This window comes from Camelus bactrianus, chromosome 4 (genome assembly GCF_048773025.1).
Source record: "Camelus bactrianus isolate YW-2024 breed Bactrian camel chromosome 4, ASM4877302v1, whole genome shotgun sequence".
Taxonomy (NCBI): Eukaryota; Metazoa; Chordata; class Mammalia; order Artiodactyla; family Camelidae; genus Camelus; species Camelus bactrianus.
In genome coordinates, this window is record NC_133542.1 from 23661552 (window position 1) to 23669914 (window position 8363).

Here is an 8363-nt window from a genome sequence, read left to right on the forward strand (position 1 = left end):
GGATCAGTGCCTTTCCCCTCATTTGCTTTCCTCCCTCTATTATCCCTGACATGTTCACTGAACTACAGACTGCATATGTTTAAAAATAATTAAACACGCTCCAAACAAATAGGCAATGTTTCCACGATCCCTGCAATGAACGTTCTGCGTGTTTTGACAGCTTTTCTGCTCGTTGGATTCATCAAGCAGCCTGGCTCTTTGCTGTCACTCCTGACAACCCGGCAGATAAACCCGCAGGGCAGGCTCACTGGCCCGAACTTCCCTGGCTCTGACTTAGAGGCACAGAGAACTTCAGGCTGTGGGTCCGGAGACCATCAGGAGGGAGTCCCGTCTGGGCTTCTAGGGCATCGTGGTTTCTACGTGGAATCATAAGATGAAAGACTGAAGAAGGGCAAAATAAGTTTGGGGTTTATTTTGAATGGTCTGCTGTATTATACTGAGAAAACAGACTCAAAGGTAACTACACAAGAAAGCAGAAAGGCTACCCTGGGGAGTTAAGACCATCGTCACCCCAACTGCCTATCAAACCTGAACTTTCCACAATCCTGCTTGCAAACCCTACCCCCACTTTTAACTTTTAAAAATTAAGATGAAGAAGAAGGGAGACAAAGAGAAGATACAAATTACAAAGTTGTATAAGGTACAGCAAGATAAGTTAAATATGTATAATGAAAGTTAAAGAGAAGATAAAGGATAAGGACAAGAGAGAGAGGCTTGGCAATTTGAGGGCACAAAAACAATTCTAATTATAAGAGAAGCTTAATTATGTTTTTTAACTGAGATAAGGATCTTGCTCATACACAGGATTACATTGTGACATAATCAGTAATGTCCTCAACAATATTCATCAAGTAAACAGATTGACAGACAACTAGGAGTTTCTTGATCTCTCAATATAAGCTTATGGAATCTTCTAAAAGGGTAACTATTCTGGAGGCAGTCTGTGAAGTAAGGAGTTTGTGGATATATGTGTCCTAAATGTCAGCAAGGAGTAATCAGTACATGTTGGTACCAAACACAGCTCTAATGGTCTGGCTTAATCTAGGAACAGCTTTGAGAGAAAACAGGAGTGGATATTCTGTAAATCCTTTAGGCAATACACTTAGCTGTGATTTGAAGCAATATCGACAGCAATTAATGTGTAGTAACATTAATTTACCCATTGGCCGCTCTGACAGTCACTGGTGCCCAAGGTCATCCTAATATTAAGTGACTCTAAAAGAATGAACAAGAACCTGCAGGAAGGTACAAGTGTCTCCTCAAGGAAGAATTTTAGAAAGTACTGCAGAATGGGTTATCAAGTACTAAATTCAGAACCTGGCAAACCACAGCCCATGGGTCGTATCAAGCCTGCTGCCTGTTTTTATATGGCTGTGTACTGTAGTTTTGACTTTTTTTTTTAAATGGTAGAAAAAAAGAAGAAGAATATTTTATAATGTGATGATGATTTGAAATTCAATTTCAGTATCTATAAATAAGGTTTTCTTGGAACTCAGCTGTGTCCCCTCAGCTACATATCATGCATGGTGGCTTTCCTGACTACGATGGTGGAGTTGCAGTGGAGTCTGGTGACCCACGAAAGTCTAAAATATTTGTTATTAGGCCCTTTACAGAAGAACTTTGTTGACCCCTGTCCTATACCATAACCAATTGAGCATGACTATGGCACCCTTAACATTTTTTTATTACCAAAATAAAACAGATTCAAAATAGGTTATGTTTTCTAGAAGACCATTTGATAATATGCATCAAAACATAACGCATGCTTGCCCTGTGACTCATAAAGTCCACCTCTGAGGAATTTATCCAGTAGTGGAAAGTGAAAAACAATATAGATAACCAACAATACAATTGATGATTAAATGAATGATGGTCTAGTTACACACTTACATACCCTGCTGCCATGGTAAGGGTGATTAGATATCTATAACTAGGACACAGATCAGTTGATAGGCATATCCTCAGCCTGCCTGCTCTGTCACCACCATCTTAGGGGGAAAAATCCTTTGTGGGGAAATGACCAGGCTTGGGCTTCCATTATGCTGATTGGGAGAAGCAATGGAATTACATGGAGTTAAGAAAGGCTAAATTGATTTCCGTCTTACAGGGCATGGAGCTACTGCTTTTGGAAGAAAGAAATGAGAAGGGAATGGAGCTGGAAAGTTGAGAAGGAAAGAGTGGGCTAGAGCACTGTGTTAGTTTCCTAGTGTTTCTAATGAACAGGGTGGCTTAGAACAGCAGAATGTTGTTGCCTCGGGGTTTGAAGGCTGGCAGTCCAAAGTCAACATGTTGACAAGGCTGTGCTCCCTCTAAAGACAAAAGGAAAGGACCTATTTTAGATCTCTTTCCTTGGTTTCTCCCTTTGTCTGTCTTCTCCCTGTCATATAGGGTTAAGGCCCACTTAATGACCTCATTTTAACTTGATTACCTCTGGAAAGAGCCTATTTCTAAGTAAGGTCACATTCCAAGGTACTGTGGGTTAGAATCCCCAACCTCCTCATTTTCTTCACCTTTCTTTCACCTTTCCTTTCTTTTTCTTCTCTCTTTTATTTTTTAAGAAGGAATACATGATTTGGGTGGAAAGTATCAAAAGCAAAATAGTAAAAAAAAAAAGTCTCTCCCACCAGTATTCACCCTCTGCAGGCAGCTCCTTGTTACTCATTTCTTGTGTTTCTTTCAGGAGATATTCTGTGTACATACAGGTGGACAATGCATATTTTCTGGTGTTGTAACACAAGGATTATCTGCTACACACACTGTTTGATCTTGCTTTTTTCACTTAAATCTGTTGAGTAATTCCATGTCTGTTCATATGGAGCTACCTTATTCATTTGAATGATTGGATTGTCGGAATACTATGCAGCCATTAAAAAGATGAAATCTTGCTATTTGTGACAACATAGGTGGATCTCAAGGATATTATGCCAAATGAAATGTCAGATAAGAGAAAGATAAATACCATGTGTTTTCCAGTTGTCTGTGGAATATAAAAACTAATAAACAAACAAAATAAACGACCAAACCGAAAACAACCAAAACACATAGGTATAGAGAACAGAGTATTGGTAATAGTGGTTACCAGATGGGAGGGGGCAGGGGAGCGAAATGGGTGAAGGGTCATCAACTATATGATGACAAATGGAAAAATAAATTTTTGGTAGTGAGCATGTTGTAGGGTGTACAGAGGTAGAAATACATTGCTGTCCATGTGAAACTTATAGAAGGTTTTAAAGTCATGTTACCTCAATTTAAAAAATATAAAAGTTAACCAAATCTGTCAAAAAAAGCAACATTGTAAATGTGTTAAGAAATTAATCCTGCTTTAATAAATCTTGATTCTCACTGCATAAATGAATGAATGAATGAATGATTGCCTTGTGTGGATGTTCTCTGCTGTATTTAACCAGGTCTTCATTGATTAACCTATTGGCTATTTCCATTCTTTTTTTGTAAGCAATCCCACAAAGGCTCTTTTCTGTATATGTGATTACTAATTACTCCTGAGATTCTATATGTGTACAGTGTAAATCCTGTATCCGAAAGCATATGGATTTTAAGTTTTGTTAAATATTGCAAGTGCTCTTCATAAAGTTTGCACTAAATTACGTCGCCACCTGCAACATATAATAGTGCTTGATTCCTCCCATCTCCTTCAACACAGTATGTTATCAAACATTTAAATTTTCATTGATCTAAAAGATAAAAAATTTTTCTTACAGCTTTAATTTGCATTTTTAAATTATGAATAGGTTTGTGCATTTTGCATATTTTTAAAGAACTATTTGCATTTTCTATGAGGTGTCTTCTGCCTTTTGTTTTTCTATTGGGTTGTTGGTCTTTTTCTTATTTATTTGCAGAAGTTTTTATATTTTAAGAAAATTCACCCTTTTCTGTGGTAGGATTCAGAAATATTTCCTTCTGATTATTGTTTGATTTTTATCTTTTTTTGTGGTATAATTTTTCCATCAAGAAATGTTTTAGTTTTATGTTGTCAGACACTGTTCCTTCCTGACTTAGAGCTGTGGTCTATTCTGAAAAGACTTCCCTATTCTGAGATTAACAATAATATACATTTAATATTTTTCAAGTTTTTTTGTGTTTTTGTTTTCACATATATTGTTTTATATTCTATGCAGATATTTGGGGTCTAAAGTTAGATTGCTCATTAATACCTTTAAAACCTACTGAACTGGGCGTGATACCACATTAAGACTGACTGAGGTAGTACTGCTTAAATGTGGATTTTTTCACATGCAGATATGTTCATAATGGGTTGTATAAAAGGTGTGAATGTATCAGTCTGTGTATTAAGGCATGCAAAAAGTGTAATTTTATTTTTCAGTAAGCTAATTCCCATTTTGAGCCTCATTCCCTAGTCTAACTTGGGTAAAGTTAGTCATTAGGGCGAAGACAGTTCAGAATCTTGTTTTCCCATTCCTTTCCTTCTACTCAATCTGGGCTGCCTAGGTTCCATGTGACTGACTTCATGACACGTCTCGGTAACCACAGTGATGGTGTTAGGCTCACTCCTTCGTCAGTGGCCATCCGCCTCATTTTGTGAAGTGAAGCCCAATGCCCAATTCTGTATAATTAATTGAGCACAGTTATACCAAGGTGATGGCATCTTCTGGGACCACTGTTCCTTTCTGGTCATAAGGTTGTAAGAATCAAACTCTGTGATATTTCATCACAACTGTAGTTTCCTTCCAGGCCAATGACTCCTGGTGTCACGTCTACCCGTTACCAGTCCCCTGCAAAGGCATTTGTCTCTTTCCCAGCCCATTTGCTCAGGGACTCATGAGAGTAATTTTAGGCCTAGGTGCACCTGAAGCCATCTCTGCACCTCTGTTGTCCCCTGGTAGCTTGGGGACCTACTTTAATGCTTGTCATCTTACAGAGCAATCATCAGGAAACTGGGGCACAGATCTCCTATATTCTCAGTATCTACCAACAGTTTGGGGTTTCTAATACTCCTCCCTGGAGCTAGTTCTGTGGGTGATAGAGAGGAGCTAGGGCTTTTCTTTTCATTGCTCTCCTCTATAGCATTACTTGGTCCAATAGCCCCAAATTTTTTATCTACACTTGAAGGATAAGGTGAAAACATAACTAGCTCAGCAAGCATTTTTCCTAAAAATTTCAGTATTGAACATGGACAATAGCTTTTTGAGACTTAAAAGTAAAACACTTGGTATCTATTTTCTGTGGTCTCATTGCTAGAAATTACTTTGGGGGCTATAAGAACCCCATGTTTATCTTTCTGGGCTTTACGGGAAGAATCTTCGGTTATCTAAAGAAATTCAATGAAGCGTGGAGGACAAAAGATAATTTGGTTAACATCTCCTAGTGTAAAGGTAAAATGTCAAAGAACAAAACGTTTATACACTATGTATCATTTTTATCTAGAATGGATAACCCAAAATATAAAATGACAAAATTTTTAAAGTAATATGATTATCCAGGGTGAAGAGATTATAAATGAATTTGACTTGTTTTAAAATTTATATATTTTATAAAGAAATGCACTTTCTTACTCATTTTATAAAAATGAAAAAAGTAATATATCAATACATAAATCCTTTAAGAAATTTTTGAAAATACACAAAAGCACAACACAGAAAATAAAATCATGCACAATTCCATACCTAAGGTATCGTTTCTTCAATGTTTTGGGTATAAATTTTTATTTTTATGTAGACCAACAAATTTATTTTATAATTGGAATTACTTTGTGTCTCCCTTTTTACAATCTTTTAAGCAGTAACAAGCAAATTATGAATGTTTTTGCATGTCAATGTTCTTTACAACACAAGTTGTTCAGTATTCTATAAAACAGATATACCATAAACATTTTAAATAGTCTTTTGTGGTACACTTAGATTTTTTCCAGTTTTTAAGTATTACACAAATAACTCTATGATGAAAATGCTTAATAAGGCCTTGATTATTTAACTCCTGTGTTTAAGTGCAAGTACATTAAAACAGCTGAAATAAATGTCTGGTCACTTACAGCCATATATCTACCTTGACCAACAAAAAGTCCCAATAAGCCAACTATATATACAATGTCTAGTTTGATCCTATGTGACTTTCCTAACATGCCATTAAGAGAATATATTTTAAAATTAGTCATACATATGTATATATATATATATATCTGAATATGGTGATATGCTGCATAAAATTTTAGCTACAGTGTAGTTAAATGTAATAGTTTCTACCAAAAATCTTGTTTTAGTTTGGAAAAGTTAATATGTAATGTTTCTCACAATAGCATAGTTCATAAAAATAAGCAGTTACATAAAAAAAAAATACCAGACTATGTATGAGTATAGTGGTTTTAGGCATAGCTCCCGAGGCTTAAATTCTCCTCTTGTTGAAAAGTGTGGTCCATTTTTCCCAACTTTCTCCCTGGTAGACATGTGACTGCTTCCACCAACAGAAGATGGTGGAAATGACGCTAGGCAACTTCTGAGGCAATAATACACAAAGGCCTCCTGGTTTTCAGCTTCCAGCTCGTCGCCTGGAACACTGGGCTGGCGTGGAGAAAGTGTTCTCTGAGCCCCTGGGCAGGAGAGGGTACCCATAGGCACTGGAACCTACAATCCTAGCTGAGCCATGCTCATCAGTGTGCCAGACAGGAAGGTAAAGAAGCCATCTTGGAAGTGAATCCTCCAGCCCCAGTTGTGACAGTCCCCAGGTGTTTGAATGGCCCCCAGTTGAGGCCTTAGACACTGTACAGCAGATGAACCATCCTGGCAGAGCCCTGAATTCCTCATATGCAGAACTGATTATTAAAATGGTGGTTTTTTAAGCCCCTAAGATTTGGGGGAGGTTTTTATCCAGCCTTAAATAATAGTGACAATGAAAAAATACATATTTTTTGCATTCTTTACATGGATTACACGTTCAACTCATTCAAAATGGCTTCAAGTAATTTAGGTACAGATTACAAAGATGTGAAGGCAGAATATACCCGTGATTTATCCCAGTGCAAATTATCTGATCCAACAAGAGTTAGCATTTTCATATTTTCATGCCTGTGTTATAATACAGATGCCATGCAGAGGAATAAATAGCCAGGTGTGTAATTCAGGTCTCTACAAGCTAGTTCAAGTTGATTCCCATTTGTGGACTCAAAGGGCAGGGAAAGGTCAGTAAAACCTACAGAGATTTTTCATTATTCCGAATAGATTTCTCCAGAAGAAAGTGAAAAGCACAACAGTCATCCATAGTAAAAGTAGTTTCCTGGAGTCACCTGCTACTTATGTAGAATGTCACCTAGAAAAGCTCAGACTTGGAACTATAAGGCAAGAAGGGGACATAGTGTTTTAGATTTAATATAATACTTCTGTAATTTGGGTGAGTAAAATGTGAACTGGCTAAGGCCAGGTTCTCAGTACAGTAAAGACAATGAAATGATCACTCTCTACCTGGTCCAAAGTAATTCAGTCCAAAAATGGTGGTAAGGGAGGGGAATTGGGAAGGCAGGTACCATAACAAAAATTTCTATTGAATGTCCTACGTATCCATTTTCCCCTGGACTTACACATTATTTTCTGTACCCCCAGATTCTGTGTATATATAATATTGTTGAGAAAGATTTCATTTTTGTTTTTATTACAGTAGCTGCAAATAATAACTTACAAGAAAGCAACTGGCTGAATGCTCAAGTGCTGCCTTATCAAGTTGGTCACCAGTCCTCTAACTGAGAACCCTGCAGGCTGAGTGAAGGGAAGCCCTGTAACAGCAACATCAAGACCAAAAAAGTGAAAGCAAGAACTATTCCGCACAAACCTGGACATTCCCTGTGAAAGATGACTGACTCCAGTGAAAGGTATGTAGAATAAATGGAGATTATGTTCATAAGGTAAAACATGACTTAAAAACTGTACTAAGATGTAGTTATGTTCAGCTTGTCAGGGAACCAGATGAAGACTGGAAGGAAAGTATCCATCACGTTGGCTGGAATGTTCAGCAGCAGCCCCTCCCCCGTAATTGTAGCCTGCATCCACTGACAACTGTATGGTTGGAAGGAAGATGCACAGGAGAGGAAAAATATCCATGACCCACATTTGCCTTCAATACCATAAAGGCATATTTACTGTGTTTGCCCTTTTTTATTAGATACAAACTCAAGAATGGGTCTGGACGATGGAGGGGAGAGAGCAAAGCCTTGGGAGCCAAGTAATAATGATGATGATACCAGCCTCACAGGGGAGTTATGAAAAATAAATGAAGTTAACAAACAGTGAGAGACCCTCACGTTGAGGGATGTCACTTCCTCCCAAGTGCTTAATACCCCGGTGCCTTCCAGACATAGTCATACGTTTATTTGGTAATTATTTACTGAATAGTGTGCCACA

At 37.5% G+C, this 8363-nt stretch overlaps 1 long non-coding RNA gene across 2 annotated transcripts in view; it reads left to right on the top strand.

The window, feature by feature from the left end:
• Positions 1-7914, top strand: part of LOC123613590 (uncharacterized) — a 256462-nt gene extending 248548 nt beyond the window's left edge. For both annotated transcript variants that reach the window (XR_006720949.2, XR_006720948.2), the window contains exon 3: positions 7624-7914. This is a non-coding gene — a long non-coding RNA (uncharacterized LOC123613590). The remainder of the gene's footprint in view (positions 1-7623) is intronic.
• Positions 7915-8363: the final 449 nt, after the last annotated feature.